General features: G+C 36.3%; 1 protein-coding gene across 1 annotated transcript in view; it reads right to left on the reverse strand.

The window, feature by feature from the left end:
• The window catches only part of Evi5 (ecotropic viral integration site 5), a 210,497-nt gene that overhangs the window by 142,108 nt on the left and 52,003 nt on the right, over positions 1–16,386 (reverse strand). The gene's annotated exons all lie outside the window — the stretch shown is intronic.

A 16,386-nucleotide genomic window follows, 5' to 3' on the forward strand; every position in this document is an offset into this window, starting at 1 on the left:
TCACTCATAACTCATAACTCATCTTTTCTTTACATATGCACAGGATACAAAAAGGAAGGCTGGAAATGTGGCTTTATAACTATAAAGATGTAGATTATAAATAATTCAAATAATAAGGGTCCTAATATATCTATTTGTTTTTTAACATGGCTACCTACCACTCAATTCCAGTACCTCTTTCAGAAAGGCATCTGCTTAAGGTACAAAAAAATGTTTGCAATACTAATTTATGAAATAGAAAAACTGAGAGAGAGAAAACACGAGTCAAATCCTATTTTGCAGTTATAGAACCACCCTTGGAGGATCTACACGCTTATATTCCTTAAATCATTTAGCTCAGTACAAAAGATATTAAGTAGTGGGCTGAGGCTATGGCTCAGTGATAGAGCACTTGCCTAGCCTGCATTACGCCCTGTGTTGGATCCCCAACACCTCAAAAAAGAAAAAGAAAAAAAGTACATTAACTCTTTATTAAACTGAAAATTATAATCCCAGTTTAAAAAGTTTGAAAAACTTTCCAAGTTTTAGATGTCATATTAAAAAAATACCACAATAGGGGCTGGGATTGTGGCTCAGCAGTAGAGCGCTCGCCTAGCACAGGCGGGATCTGGGTTCAATCCTTAGCACCACATAAAAATAAAGGCATTGTGTTGTATCCATCTACACCTAAAAAATAAATATTAAAAAAATATATACCAATATAAAATAAATTCCCTCCTTTTTAGGAAAATTTTAATATATTTTCATGGCAATAATAATTTAAATAAAATTTCCTAACTACTGCTGGAAACATAAAAATGTATTACAGCCAAATTAAGCATCAATTACCATATTTTTATTTGCTTTAAACACTGTTTTCCATATATATTATTTCAGAAATTCCGTAATTTTTCTTATGGAAAAATTAGTATGACTAAGTAATTTTCTTTATGTTTCTAAAGACTTCTAAATGAAGTACAGAAAAAAAAATCACTGAAATATCTGGACCTAAATTCTTCATTTCACTTGGCTATATGTTTGGTATACGCCAAATAGTTAAACCGCATTACCATCATCATTTGGGACACACATAGTTCAAAGGAAATTATGATACTAACTTAAACCTAAGTTTGAGGTATAATAGATGTACATATTTTAAAAATGCCTAATTGGAAGACTTTTGGAGTACATAAAAGGTCTCAGAGATTGCTGAGCTGTAACTATTTGGATAAACAGAAATGCCAAGTGAACTCATAGATGGGTTACAGAAGTTAGCTAAGCAATTTACCTTCAAAGAACACTGAAATAACATATACCATGATAGTTAACAAATAAAATATTATTCCAAATAAAGACATTACATTATTTAAGGATGTTACCCTTGCCTTACCTCACATCACATATACAAATACTATTCAAAATGGATGATAAGCCTAAATACAAAAACTAAAACTAAAAGCCCTCTTAAAGAAAATATACAGAAAACCTCTTCACAACCTTGAGATTGGAAGAAATTTGTTAATGAGACACAGGAGATACTAATCATTAAAAAAAAGTCGATTAAATAATTAGACTTCACAAAAATCTGCTCTTCAAATGATTCCATTAACAAAATAAAAAACCAGGGCTGAAGTTGTAGCCCAATGGTTAGAGCACCTGGCTAGGACATGTGAGGCCCTAGTTCTATCCTCAGCAACACATAAAAATAGATAAAATAAAGGTACAATTTAAAAAAATAAAGAAAATGAAACAACAAGACATAGACCAAGAAAAAATATTCTCAGTATATATATCTGACAAAACTTATTTATATTCTAAATATAAGAAGGGCTCTTAAAATTAATAAAAAGGTAAACACCACACTTTCAATAATTGGTGAGGGATTTTACCAACACTTTCTAAAACAAGATAATCAAATGACTAATAAGCCCCCAAGTTAACTATTTAGTCTTCAGAGAAATCCAAGTTAAAACCACACACTGGTATGGCTCTAATTCTAAAAGAAAAAGACATCATACCAAATGTTGGCAGGATGGGAGCTATTATAACTCTCATAAGAATCAGTATAAAAAATACAAAATCATATAATCACTTTGAAAAACTGTTTGTCAATTCCTTATAAAGTTAAAATTTGCGTTCATATGGCCCAGTAAGTGCGAATACACACATACACACACACACATACACACACACACAAAATTATATACATAAACAAAAAAAACCTTGCAGTTCCAAGTTCAGATATTTTATTCATAATAGCCAAACGACAGAAACAACACAAATGTTCAGAAAAATAAACTGTCAATTTATGATATATCCATTCATTGCCAATATTTCTCCATAAAACAAAGAAACTGGAGATAAATGTATCAACATGAATGAATCTTATAGACATTAGTCTGAATGAAAGAAGAATGTTGCAAAAAAGTACGCATGATACGAGTTTCTTTATATAAAGTTCAAAAACATAGTATAGAAGAAAATAGAGGTGTACATCCTCATAACTTTGAAATAGGAAAAGCCTTCTTAGACATGACTCTAAAAGCATAAGTGTCAAGATTAAAAAAAAGAAGAAGAAAGTGGAATTTGACAAAATAAAAACATTTTGTAATTTACTAGCTAATCTAAAGAAAGTGAAAAGACCACACACTAAAGGGGATAAAATATTTGCAAACTATAAAGAACTTGTATTTAGATATAGGAAGAACTCTTAACAAATCATTAAAAAAAAATACTCAATTAAAAAAATGAACAAAATATTTGAAAATATATTTCTCCTAAGAAGATACACAAAAATGGGGCTAGGGCTGGGGCTCAGTGGTAGCGCACTTGGCTAGCATGTGTGAGGCATTGGGTTCGTTTCTCAGTACAACATATAAATAAAAAAATAAATGAATAAAGTTCTATCAACCACTAAAGAAATAAAATAAAAATTTTAAAAAAGAAGAAGATACACAAATGGCCAATAAGCACATGAAAGATGTTCAGTAACACTATTCATCAGGGAAATGCAAATCAAAAATCAGAAAAGAAGTTCTACAAGACTGAGGTTGCTAGAAAGAAATTCTCTGGGATGATGGGAATTTTCTAAGATTACAAAAATTTTCTAAGTTTTAATAGACATTATGGTTATACACATGTATACATATTTGAAATTCAATTCTTTTTTTTTTTTAACTGAGGATTTAACCTAGGGGCACTTAACCACTGAGCCATATCCCCAGCTCATTTTATATTTTATTTAGAGACAGGGTCTAAATTGCTTAGGATTAAGTTGCTAAGGCTGGCTTTGAACTTGCAATCCTCCTACTCCTGCCTCGCCCTCTAGAGCCTCTGGGATTTCAGGCATGTGCCACCATGCACAGAGCTCAAACTATACACTGAAAAACTAAGCCTTTCTGTTTCACTCTTCTCATTTAGAGACTGGACTCTGAATTAACACATTATTCATTCATCTGTGTTACTCTGTAAAAATAACTATAGTTTGTATTTCTTACTTATTAAAAAATACAGGTGCTGGGGTTGTGGCTCAGCTGTAGAGTGCTCACCTAGCACATGCGAGGCCCTGGGTTCAATCCTCAGCACCACATAAAAATAAATAATAAAATAAAGATATTCTGTCCAACCAAAAATAAATAAATATTTTTTAAAAATACAAGCCAATTTGAATTTGAAAAATTCAAATGTCTTGAAAATTTGAAAAATCTACACTTTTTTTTTCTTTCACATCTTTGGGCTTTTTTTAAATTTTTTTATTTTTTTTATTGGTTGTTCAAAACATTACAAACTTCATGACATATCTTCTTTCATACATTTGATTCAAGTGAGTTATGAACTCCCATTTTTACCCCAAATACAAATTGCAGAATCACATCAGTTACACATTCACAATTTTTACATAATGCCATATTAGTGACTGTTGTATTCTGCTGCCTTTCCTATCCCCTACTATCCCCCCTCCCCTCCCATCTTCCCTCTCTACCTCATCTGTTGTTGTTCAGTTCTCTCCCTTGTTTTTCCCCCCTTTCCCCCTCACAATCTCTTATATGTGATTTCGTATAACGTTGAGGGTTTCCTTCCGTTTCCATGCAATTTCCCTTCTCTCTCCCTTTCCCTCCCACCACTCATCTCTGTTTAATGTTGTTATTTTCCTCATGCTCTTCCTCCCTGCTCAGTTCTTAGTTGCTCTCCTTAGACAAAGAAGACATTTGGCATTTGTTTTTTAAGGATTGGCTAGCTTCACTTAGCATAATCTGCTCTAATGCCATCCATTTCCCTGCAAATTCCATGATTTTGTCATTTTTAGTGGTGCATAATACTCCATTGTGTATAAATGCCACATTTTTTTTATCCATTCATCTACTGAAGGGCATCTAGGTTGGTTCCACAGTCTAGCTATTGTGAATTGTGCTGCTATGATCATTGATATGGCAGTATCCCTATAGTACGCTCTTTTAAGGTCCTCAGGGAATAGTCCGAGAAGGGCAATAGCTGGGTCAAATGGTGGTTCCATTCCCAGCTTTCCCAGGAATCTCCATAATGCTTTCCAAATTGGCCGCACCAATTTGCAGTCCCACCAGCAATGTACAAGTGTATCCTTTTCCCCACATCCTCGCCAGCACTTATTGTTGTTTGACTTCATAATGTCTGCCAATCTTACTGGAATGAGATGGTATCTTAGGGTGGTTTTGATTTGCATTTCTCTGACTGCTAGAGATGGTGAGCATTTTTTCATGTACTTATTGATTGATTGTATATCCTCCTCTGAGAAGTGTCTGTTCAGGTCCTTGGCCCATTTGTTGATTGGGTTATTTGTTATCTTATTGTCTAATTTTTTGAGTTCTTTGTATATTCTGGATATTAGGGCTCTATCTGAAGTGTGAGGAGTAAAGATTTGTTCCCAGGATGTAAGCTCCCTATTTACTTCTCTTATTGTTTATCTTGCTGAGAAAAAACTTTTTAGTTTAAGTAAGTCCCATTTGTTTATTCTTGTTATTAACTCTTGGGCTATGGGCATCCTATTAAGGAATTTGGAGCCCGACGCCACAATATGTAGATTGGAGCCAACTTTTTCTTCTATCAGGCACAGAGTCTCTGATTTGATATCAAGCTCTTTGATCCATTTTGAGTTAACTTTTGTGCATGGCGAGAGAAAGGGATTCAGTTTCATTTTGTTGCATATGGATTTCCAGTTTTCCCAACACCATTTGTTGAAGATGCTATCCTTCCTTCATTTCATGCTTTTAGCCCCTTTATCAAATATAACAAAGTTGTAATTTTGTGGATTGGTCTCTGTGCCTCTATTCTGTACCATTGGTCCACCTGCCGGTTTTGGTACCAGTACCATGCTGTTTTTGTTACTATTGCTCTGTAGTACAGTTTGAAATGGTATTGCTATACCTCCAGATTCACACTTCCTGTTTAGAATTGCTTTTGCTATTCTGGGTTTTTCCATATGAATTTCATGATTGCTTTATCAATTTCTACAAGAAATGCCATTGGGATTTTGATTGGCATCGCACTAAACCTGTAGAGAACTTTGGGTAATATCGCCATTTTGATGATGTTAGTTCTGCCTATCCATGAACAGGGTACATTTTTCCATCTTCTAAGATCTTCTTCTATCTCTCTCTTTAGGGTTCTGTACTTTTCATTGTATAAATCTTTCACCTCTTTTGTTAGGTTGATTCCCAAGTATTTTATTTTTTTTGAGGATATTGTGAATGGAGTGGTTTTCCTCATTTCCATTTCAGAAGTTTTTTTGCTGATATACAGGAATGCCTTTGATTTATGTATGTTGATTTTATATCCTGCCACTTTGCTGAATTCATTTATTAACTCTAGCAGTTTCTTTGTAGACCATTTTGGGTCTGTTAGATATATTATCATATCATCCACAAATAGTGATAATTTAATTTCTTCTTTTCCTATTTTTATGCCTTTAATTTCTTTTGTCTAATTGCTCTGGCTAGTATTTCAAGAACTAAATTGAATAGAAGTGGTGAGAGAGGGCATCCCTGTCTAGTTCCAGATTTTAGAGGGAATGCCTTCAGTTTTTCTCCATTTAGAATGATGCTAGCCTGAGGCTTAGCATATTTAGCTTTTACAATGTTGAGGTAAGTTCCTGTTATCCCTAGTTTTTCTAGTGTTTTGAACATAAAGGGATGGATGCTGTACTTTGTCGAATGCTTTTTCTGCATCTATCGAGATGATCATATAGTTCTTATTTTTAAGTCTGGATTTTTAAGCCAGGATTTTATTGAGAATTTTTCCATCTAACTTCATTAGAGATATTGGTCTGTAGTTTTCTTTCTTTGAAGTGTCTTTGTCTGGTTTTGGGATCAGGGTGATGTTGGCCTCATAGAATGAATTTGGAAGAGATCCTTCTTTTTCTATTTCTTGACATAGCTTGAAAAGTATTGGTATTAATTCTTCTTTGAAGGTTTTGTAAAACTCTGCTGTACACCCATCCGGTCCAGGGCTTTTCTTGGTTGGTAGTCTTTTGATGGTCTCTTCTATTTCTTCCTTTGTTATTGGTCTGTTTAAATTGTGTGTGTCTTCCTGACTCAATCTGGGCAGATCATATGACTTAAGAAATTTATCAATATCTTCACTATCTTCTATTTTATTGGAATATAGGGTTTCAAAATACTTTCTATTTATCTTCTGTATTTCTGTAGTGTCTGTTGTGATATTGCCTTTTTCATCCCGTATGTTAGTAATTTGAGTTCTCTCTCTTCTTCTCTTCATTAGCATGGCTAAGGGCCTGTTGATCTTATTTATTTTTTCAAAGAACCAACTTTTAGTTTTATCAATTTTTTCAATGGTTTTTTTTTTGTTTCAATTTCGTTGATTTCCACTCTGATTTTAATTATTTCTTGTCTTCTACTACATTTGCTGTTGTTTTGCTCTTCCTTTTCTAGGGTTTTAAGATGTAGTGTGAGTTCATTTATTTGTTGGTTTTTTCTTTTTTTTTGAGGAATGAACTCCAGGAAATGAATTTCCCTCTTAAAACTGCTTTCATTGTGTCCCATAGATTCTGGTATGTTGTGTCTGTATTGTCGTTTATCTCTAAGAATTTTTTTATTTCCTCCTTTATGTCTTCTGTAACCCATTGATCATTCACTAACATATTGTTCATTTTCCAGGTGACGCAGGATTTTTCCTTCCTTCTTTTATCATTGATTTCCAGTTTCATTCCATTATGGTCAGATATGGTGCATGGTATTATCTCCACACCTTTATATTTACTGAGAGTCGCCCTATGGCATAATATATGGTCTATCTTTGAGTAGGATCCATGTGCTGCTGAGAAGAACATGTATCCACTTGATGATGATTGATATATTCTATATATGTCGGTTAAGTCTAGGTTATTGATTGTGTTACTGAGTTTTATAGTTTCTTTGTTCAGCTTTTGTCTAGAGGATCTGTCCAATGGCGAGAGCGGTGTGTTGAAGTCCCCCATAATTATTGTGTTGTGGTCTATTTGACTCTTGAACTTGAGGAGAGTTTGTTTTATGAACGTTGCAGCACCATTGTTTGGTGCATACAAATTGATAATTGTTATGTCTTGATGGTGGATGGTTCCTTTTAACAGTATATAATGTCCTTCTTTATCCCTTTTGATTAACTTAGGTTTGAAGTTGATTTTATTTGATATGAGTATGGCCACTCCTGCTTACTTCCGAGGGCCATGTGAGTGGTATGATTTTTCCCAACCTTTCACCTTCAGCCTATGTATCTCTTTTCCTATCATATGAGTCTCCTGAAGGCAGCATATTGTTGGATTTGTTTTTTAAATCCAGGTTACTAGCCTATGTCTCTTGATTGGTGAATTTAAGCCATTAACATTTAAGGTTACAACTGAAATATGGTTTGTACTTCCAGTCATGTTTATTTATTTATTTATTTTAGTTTGGCTAGTTTTTCCTCTTTGGTTATTTTTCTCCCCCTTTACTGAGATACCTCCCACTGTTAGTTTGGGGCGCTATTTTTCAATTCCTCCTCTTGTAGTATTTTGCTCAAAATGCTTTGCAGTGCTGGTTTTCTGGCTGCGAATTCTTTTAGCTCTTGTTTATCGTGAAATATTTTAATTTCATTGTCAAATCTGAAGCTTAATTTTGCTGGCTACAGTATTCTTGGTTGGAATCCATTATTTTTCAGTGTTTGAAATACGTTGTTCCAGGATCTTCTCTCTTTCAAAGTCTGTGATGAAAAATCAGTCGTTAACCTAATTGGTTTACCCCTGAATGTAATCTGCCTCCTTTCTCTCGTAGCTTTTAATATTCTCTCCTTGTTCTGTATATTAGCTATCTTCATAATTATATGTCTTGGAGTTGGTCTATTACGGTTTTGGATGTTTGGGGTCCTGTAGGCTTCCAGGATCTGGCAATCCATTCCATCTTTCATCTCTGGGAAGTTTTCTAGAATTATTTCATTTAATAGGTTGTCCATTCCTTTGGTTTGAACCTCTGTGCCTTCTTCTATCCCAACGACTCTCAAATTTGGTTTTTTTATGAGATCCCATATCTCTTGGATAGATTGCTCGTGAGATTTAAGCATCTTTTCTGTGTTGACTATATTCTTTTCAAGTGGATAAACTTTGTCTTCATTATCTGATGTTCTGACTTCTACTTGATCTAGTCTATTTGTAATATTCTCGTTAGAGTTTTTAATCTGGTTTATGGTTTCCTGCCTTTCTAGGATTACTGTTTGGTTTTTTTTTTTTTTTTAAATCTCTATCTCCTGGTAAAGCTCGTTCTTTGCAGTTTGAATTTGTTTGTTTAATTCATTTTCAAAATATACTTTCATTGCTTGGACTTGCTGTCTCATGTCTTCTCTAATATTCCGTTCCATCTGAGTTAGGTATGCCTTGATTTCTTTCCCTGTCCATGTTTCTGATGCTTCTAGGTCCTCCTGTAGATTTAAGTTGTCCTGCATTGTTTGTAATCCTTTTTATCCTTGTTTTTTCATGTTGTTCACATTACTTTCCAGCTCTGTTTGACTGCTTTGTAACTGCTTTGTCCTATACATTTGTTTTGGCTTTGTATATCTCTGCTGTCTCTTCTTTGTGGTGGGAGATTATGCCTAGAAATGTTGGGCTTTATTGTACTTTAAAGCTGATTCATTCATTTCATAAAAGGCTTCCAGGTTCTGTATGCATATAGTGATTTGTTATTTGTTCTTAGGACTTTATGTTTAGGTTAGGTGCTATGATGGTATGAGGGTTAGTATGTCTTGGCTACTTTAGAAGATTGCTCTACTGAAGGTGAATACTAACAGGCAATTGGATCAGGGTGTTGGTAGTAGCTAGGTATTTAGGAGCCCTATAGACAGCCTCAAGACATTCACCTATTTGCATTTAGACAATTACATGTAATGGAAGACGTAATGCTTGGGATGAAAGTTGGGGGGGTAGGAGAATGAAGGTGCTCTTAAAAAGAAAGGAGGAGAGAGAGATAGATAGAGGAGAATTAAAAGAACAATAAAACTTGAAACAGTAAAGAAAGAAAGAAGGAAAAGGGGCAAAAGGAACAGAGAGAGAAGAAGAAAAAAAATTGAAGTCTTAGAGATCCATTTTCTTCTCTTCCAGTAGGCGGAGCTTCTGCCCTCTACCTGTTAATAGCAATCCCTGTAAGGCGTCTCCTGGGAGTCTCTCAAACTTGTCAGTCCAGAGCCGTTTCACTTCTCCGGCCCTTCCCCCCCTTCCTCCTGTCAGCCAGCCAGCCAGGTCCTGTTCACCAGAAGCAGTTCCCCAGAGATCTAGTTACACTTGCAGCCCAACCGCGTGTCCCATTTAAGCCCCAGTGCTGTGATAAACTGGCAGCTGAGACCTTGGGAGTCACCACTGGTGATATGGGGGGTTGGGGGTCGGGGATCCCCTCTGCTTCCCTACAGACATGACCCCTGAGAGATCCCTGAAGTTTCCTGGCTGCTTGTATCTGGATGGGGAGGAAGTCACACACCTGCTAAAGTGGATTCTGCTGGGAAGGAATTCTGTCGGCCGAACTCCGATGACGTCACCTCTCTGCTATGGCGGGCCCCAGGCTCCTTGCTGGAGTGTCCGAAGGGAGGGGTGGGACAGGTCCGTCCCTGGTTGGCCTCAGCTCCCGGCTGGCTATTTCCTGAAGGCTTGGCTAAAGACCTCTTCCTGCCAAGCTGCATCTCGGAGGCTAGCGGGACCCAGTCACATTGGTGGCGGGCGGAGTAGCCGGCAGCCGTGCCGCGGTGCGAGGACTGCAGCTGACGGATCTGGACCCCTGCATCTCGTGGCGGGGATTTGCTCGTCTGGGGCAAACTGTCACTTCAAAAAATCCTAGTAGCTCCCGGCCGGTCTCTCTTCAGTGGAATTTTGCTAGGAGATTCTCCGTTGGTAGAATCTAAGCGTTATCTATGCGTCTTTATGACCCCATCACTGAGGGGGTATTGAAAGTGCTGCCTCTCCGCCTGCCGCCATGTTGGATCTCCCCAAAATCTACGCTTTTAAAATTGTGATTACCTTCTGATCAGAAGTTTGAGTGTTATGCAAATTAATACTGTAGTAATTTTTCTTAAATATGATATGTAACATACCAACCCAAAAATAGATGTGGTAGCTTTGGTTTTTAATGTGGTGGTTTTGTTTTTTAAAGCAGATTACTTAAAAAGCAAATATAATTCAACTGAATTTGACAAAGCAGATGAGTTTTCAGGGTAGGGGTTTTAGTTTGGATTTTTTTTCATTTGTTTTAATTAGTGATAATAGAATGCATTTTGACATATCATACATAAACGGAATATAACTTCTCATTCTTCTGGTTGTACATGATGTAGAATCATACCGGTCATGTAATCACATACGTACATAGGGTAATAATATCTGATTCATTCTACTATCCTTCCTATCCCCACATACCCTCTCCCCTCTCTTCACTCTCATCTGACTAATCCAAAGTACCTCTATTTTTCCCTAGCTCCCCACCTTACTATGAATTAGCATCTGCATATCAGAGAAAACATTCGACTTTTGGTTTGGGGGGACTGGCTTATTAGCATGATATTCTCCAGTTCCATCCATTTACTTTCAAAGGCTATAATTTCATTCTTCTTTATGGCTAATATTCCATTGTGCGCGTACACACACACACACACACACACACACACACAAACAAACCCCTCGTTTTCTTTATTCATCTGCTGAAGGGCACGTAGGTTGGTTCCATAGTTTGGCCATTTCAAGTTGAGCTGCTATAAACATTGACATGGCTGCATCATTGTAACATTCTGATTTTAAGTCCTCTGAGTATAAACCAAGGAGTGGGACAGCTGGCCATCTTATTCATTCTTGATTTTACTTCTTGTGCTTTAGGAGTCTTGTTAAGGAAGTCAGTTCCTAAGCTAACATGGTAAAGATTTGGGCCTACTTTTTCTTCTAGATGGTGCAGGGTCTCTGGTCTAATGCCTAACTCCTTGATTCACTTTGAGTTGAGTTTAAGGGTTTAATTTCATTTTGCTACATATGGATTTCCAGTTTTTCCAGCACCAGTTGTTGAATAAGCTCTCTTTTCTTCAATGAATGTTTTTGGTACCTTTGTCTAGTATGAGATAACTGTATTTGTCTCTGTGTTTTCTATTCTATGTGTCTGTTTTGGTATTAATACCATGAGGATTTTGTTACTATGGCTCTGTAGAATAGTTTAAGGTCTGGTATTGTGATGCCTCCTGCTTCTCTAAGGACTGCTTTGACTATTCTGGGTCTCCTATTTTTCCGATAAATTTTATGACTGCTTTTTCTATTTCTGTGAAGAATGTCACTGAGATTTTAATAGGAATTGCATTAAAGTCTTTATAGTGCTTTTGGTAGTGTAGCTATGGTGGTTTTCTTTTCTTTTCTTTTTTGGTGGTGGGGGGGGTGTAACTACGTATTGAACGCAGGGGTTTTTTAACACTGAACTACATCCCCAGACTTCTTACTTTATTTTTTTAGTTGTCAATGAACATTTATTTATTGCTGGGCTGAGAATTGCCTAACACCTCACACATGATAGGCAAGTACTTTAGCACTGAACCACAACCCCAGCCCTTAATTTTTATTTTTGAGACAGGGTCTCACTAAGTTGCTGAGTCTGGTGCATTCTACCACTGAACGAAAACCCAGCCCTAATTTTTATTTTGAGGTAGGATCTCGATAAGTTGCTGAGGCTGATCTCCAACTTGTGATCCTCTACCTCGGTCTCCCAGGGTTGCTGGTATTACAGGCAGTACATCCATCTTTAAATTGTCAGTCTTGCATGAAGGTCAATTTTTTTTTTTTTTTTTTTTTTTTGCTATAGGTTTGTTTTTAAATGTTTTAGTCATGGGATTTTCCTTATACTGAGGTCAAACTAGGGCCAAGCAAGCTTTTGTTCTTCATATTAACTATGTTATATTGTATACTGACATGAGATATAATGTTTCTATATAAGAGAACAGAAGCAAAAGGGTAGAACTAAGAATTATTTGTATCTTGATTTGGAAATTATGAAACATCACCATATTATGATGAGACACATTTTGAAGAATAAATGTTTAAACTAAGAAAAGCTCACCAGTTGTTTTTGTTTTACTTGGGTATTTTTGCTGAACTTAGGTCAAGACCCCTTTTCTTTTAGTATTGCACATATGCTTCTTCTTCAAGTTCATTTCCTCTCAAATATATCTTCATGTATATGCCTGATGTGCTCCTGGCAGCAGGATGTTGGCAGCAGTGTAGTCCCTATGTTGTTCCTGGTAACATGTAACACCATTTTCCTGACAGACCTAAACACAGACCCTACTATTATCTGACAAGTGTAAGTTTTTTCAAGCCATAGTCCGGAGACAGATTATTTGATGCAAATTCTCTATTTTTGTAGTATGTTGTTTCCTTTGTGACTCTAGGGTGAATTAAAATGCCTGTCAACTGCAAACTTGCTTATGATTGATTTGGTGCAATGAAGTTCCTTTCTAATCATTTCTGGTTTGGAACATACTCAGCCATCCTAAAAACTGGAACTATTTATTTCTGACTCATTTGTTTTACCTTCAGTTTCAGATGAGGTTAATTTTTTCTCTTTCACTTACGTGGACTAAGCTAGGTCACAAATTGATTTGGTACAATGAAGTTTAGAACTTTCTAAAGAAAAACTTTAGCATTTTTATAACAAAAAAGTCCTAAGAAGGGTTAGGGTTGTGGCTCAGCGGTAGAGCACTCGCCGAGCACAAGTGAGGTGCTTGGTTTGATTCTCAGCATCACATAAAAATAAATAAATAAAATAAAGGTATTGTGTCCAACTACAGTTAAAAAAAAATTTAAAAACAGTCCTAAGAGTTAGAACATTTTGCAGAAGTACTACTAAACTATTTTATTACGTCTCTTCCTAAGGAACTACAGTTATGTATCACATGACAATCTGACGAAAGAATGGATTGAATACATAATATGGACCCATAATATTATATAATGGAGCTGAAAAATCACTACCACCTATTGACAGCTACATCACAACATAGTATAACATATTATTCATGTTTCTGGTGATAATATTTTTTAAAAAACCTATTGCGCTGTGTTGTAAAAAAATAAAAGTAGGGCACAAGTCTGGGGTTATAGCTCAGTAGCAGAGCACTTGCCTAGCACGTATAAGGCACTAAGTTCGATCCTCAGGACCACATAAAAATAAATAAATAAAGGTATTGTGTCCATTTGCAATTAAAAAAAATAAATAAATTTTTTAAAAATTTTAAACTTTTTAACAAATTTTTAAAGTATGGTACATACAATTATGTGCAGTATGTAATACCTAATAATGAACTGTTACTGGTTTATGTATTTACCACATTATACTTGTTATCATGTATTCCTTCTACTTATTAAAAAAGAAAGCTGTAAAACAGCCTCAGGCAGGTCCTTCTGGAGGTATTCCAGAAGGCAGAATTATTATCATAGAAGAAGACAGCTTCTTATGTTATTGTTACAGACCTTCCACTGGGACAAGTTATGGAGAGAAAGACAGTAAAACTAATGATCTTGAGTAGGCCTATGCTAATGTATGTGTTTCTTAGTTTATAACAAAAAAAGTTTAAAAAGTAAATAAAAATTCAATAGAATAAAGTTTATACAATGAGAACACAAAGAAAATATTTTTGTGCAGCTGTAAAATACATTTGTTTTAAGCTAAATAAGAGTCAAAAAGCTATAGTTTATTGATATTTGTTTTTATAAAGGTAGAGAAGCCAAAGTGTGCAGCTTATATAATGTGGGAAGCCATTCTAACACGTGATTGGGTGACTCCTGTTAAGGGTCTGAGGCACTTTGGCTGTGTCAAAGTTTTCCCGGCCCTTTCCTGATGAGAGAGTCCATCTGTGTGGGGGTGTGCCTGACCACTGACCCCGGGGACCCAATCACTGACCCTGACCTTGGAGTGCAGCACCCCCCTCAACCTTCATTGGATGGAATTCTCCCCTGAATCTCTTGTTCCCCAATAAAAGGCTAGTCCCCAGCGTGTTCTCTCTCTCTCTCCGGCTAGCCCTGAGTAATCCTTGCTGCCCTGCTGGGCGGTTAGAGGAGCGAACCAGAGAGGGGAGCCGTCTCGGACCTAGCAATAGAAATAAAGTAACTGAGTCTGTGTGTTTTATTTCGATCTCTTCTAACTAACTTTATGCCTAGAACCTCATTAATGAAACCATTGTGCAGGCCGCGTGGTAGAGTATAAAGTCTGATGTACACTAATATCTCAGACCTTCACATGCACTCACCACTGACTCACCCAGAGCAACTCCATTCCTGGGTAAGCACCTTATATAGGATGTCCCATTTTATACCACAATTTTACTGTACTTTTCTGTGTTTAGATACACAAATACTCATAGTAGCCTATAGTATTTAGCATAGTAATAACATACAGTATGATCTAGGAGCAACAGGCCACCATCTAGGTTTATCTAAGTACACCCTACAATGTTAATAACAACAATGAAATCATCCAACAATGCATTTCTTAGAACCTATCTTGTCATTAAATGATGCATTCATGAAAAGAATTTATATATTCTTCAAGAAAATGGAGACTGGGGGTGGGGTTGTAGCTCAGTGGTAGATCGTTTGCCTAGCATGTTCAAGGTCCTGGGTTTGCTCCCCAGTACTGCCCCCAAAAAAGAATATGTAGACTTCATAAATATGTACTTAGAATCAACTATTCTCATTCCTTCTTGCTAAAAGTGGTAATAACTCAGGAAGGCTCCTAAACAGGTTGCCACCTAATTTTAATATAATAAGATACTCTGACATAGTAGTAGAGGAGCACACTACCTGAAAGTCAACTATTTCCAAAGACTTGATTCTGGAAAATGGTAATGGGATTATTGAGAAGTCTATCCAAAACTTATTCTGTTATTTATTTTTCTCCTTCCAGATTACATGGCTTTATGGTTTACATGAATTTATTATAAAAAAATAAAACTATCCACCCCACACTTCCCATTCCACCGCAATTTCATTATGATGAATGAGAAGGAAAAAACAAACAAACAAACAAACATCAGGTTGACGGAAAATACTGGCCCAGCAGTAATACTGTTCATTGTAATCTAAGGCATTTCCCATGAGTTTGTGTGACCATTTCTTATCTGCTACTATTGTACTGTAATTCAGAGATCAGATCTGTTCACCCTCCCAGACAGTGCCAGGCTAAGACATCAGAGGCTGGATTTCTATTAAATGGGAAACACATAACCCTCAGTTCCCTAACTGGACAACTCCAAGTTTCTCTTAAAGTGGCTCCAGATCTACGGTCAGTTGTTCCAAACGGCTACAGCAATACATTGGCTGAGATGAGGGTACTGAGGCAGCATCAGCTGGACTTCAAATAGTATCAAAATGGAGAAAATATAGGGTTGGGGTTGTGGCTCAGAGGTAGAGCGCTCACCTAGTATGTGTGAGGTACTGGGTTCGATCCTCAGCATCACATAAAGTAAAATAAAGACATTGTGTCCACCTATAACTAAAAAATAAATATATAAAAAATAGATGGAGAAAGTCTAGAATTGGTGGTAGGGAGAAAGTATTATAATTCTCTAATGGGTAGGACTAAGAAATAAGTTGAGAATGAAGGAATTTTCCACCATGGAGAGTAGTTCAGATCTCAAGAGAGAGAAGCTTCATTATACCTTTGTCTCTGAGAATCAAACCTTCTCACCAAAGCACTACCTATTTAAGGAAATAGTAGAGTGCATACTTCCCAAGAAACACATGAGAGGGGGCTAGGGTTGTGGCTCACCAAAGGTATTATTCCAACTACAACTAAAACAAAATATTAAAAAAGAAAGAAAGAAACACGTGAGAAAGAAGCACAGTTTGTGTATAAAAGCATGCACATGATAAAGATCAAAGAAAAAGTCTCTCAACCT

The sequence above is a fragment of the Urocitellus parryii genome, chromosome 11 (assembly GCF_045843805.1).
Source record: "Urocitellus parryii isolate mUroPar1 chromosome 11, mUroPar1.hap1, whole genome shotgun sequence".
Classification (NCBI taxonomy): domain Eukaryota; kingdom Metazoa; phylum Chordata; class Mammalia; order Rodentia; family Sciuridae; genus Urocitellus; species Urocitellus parryii.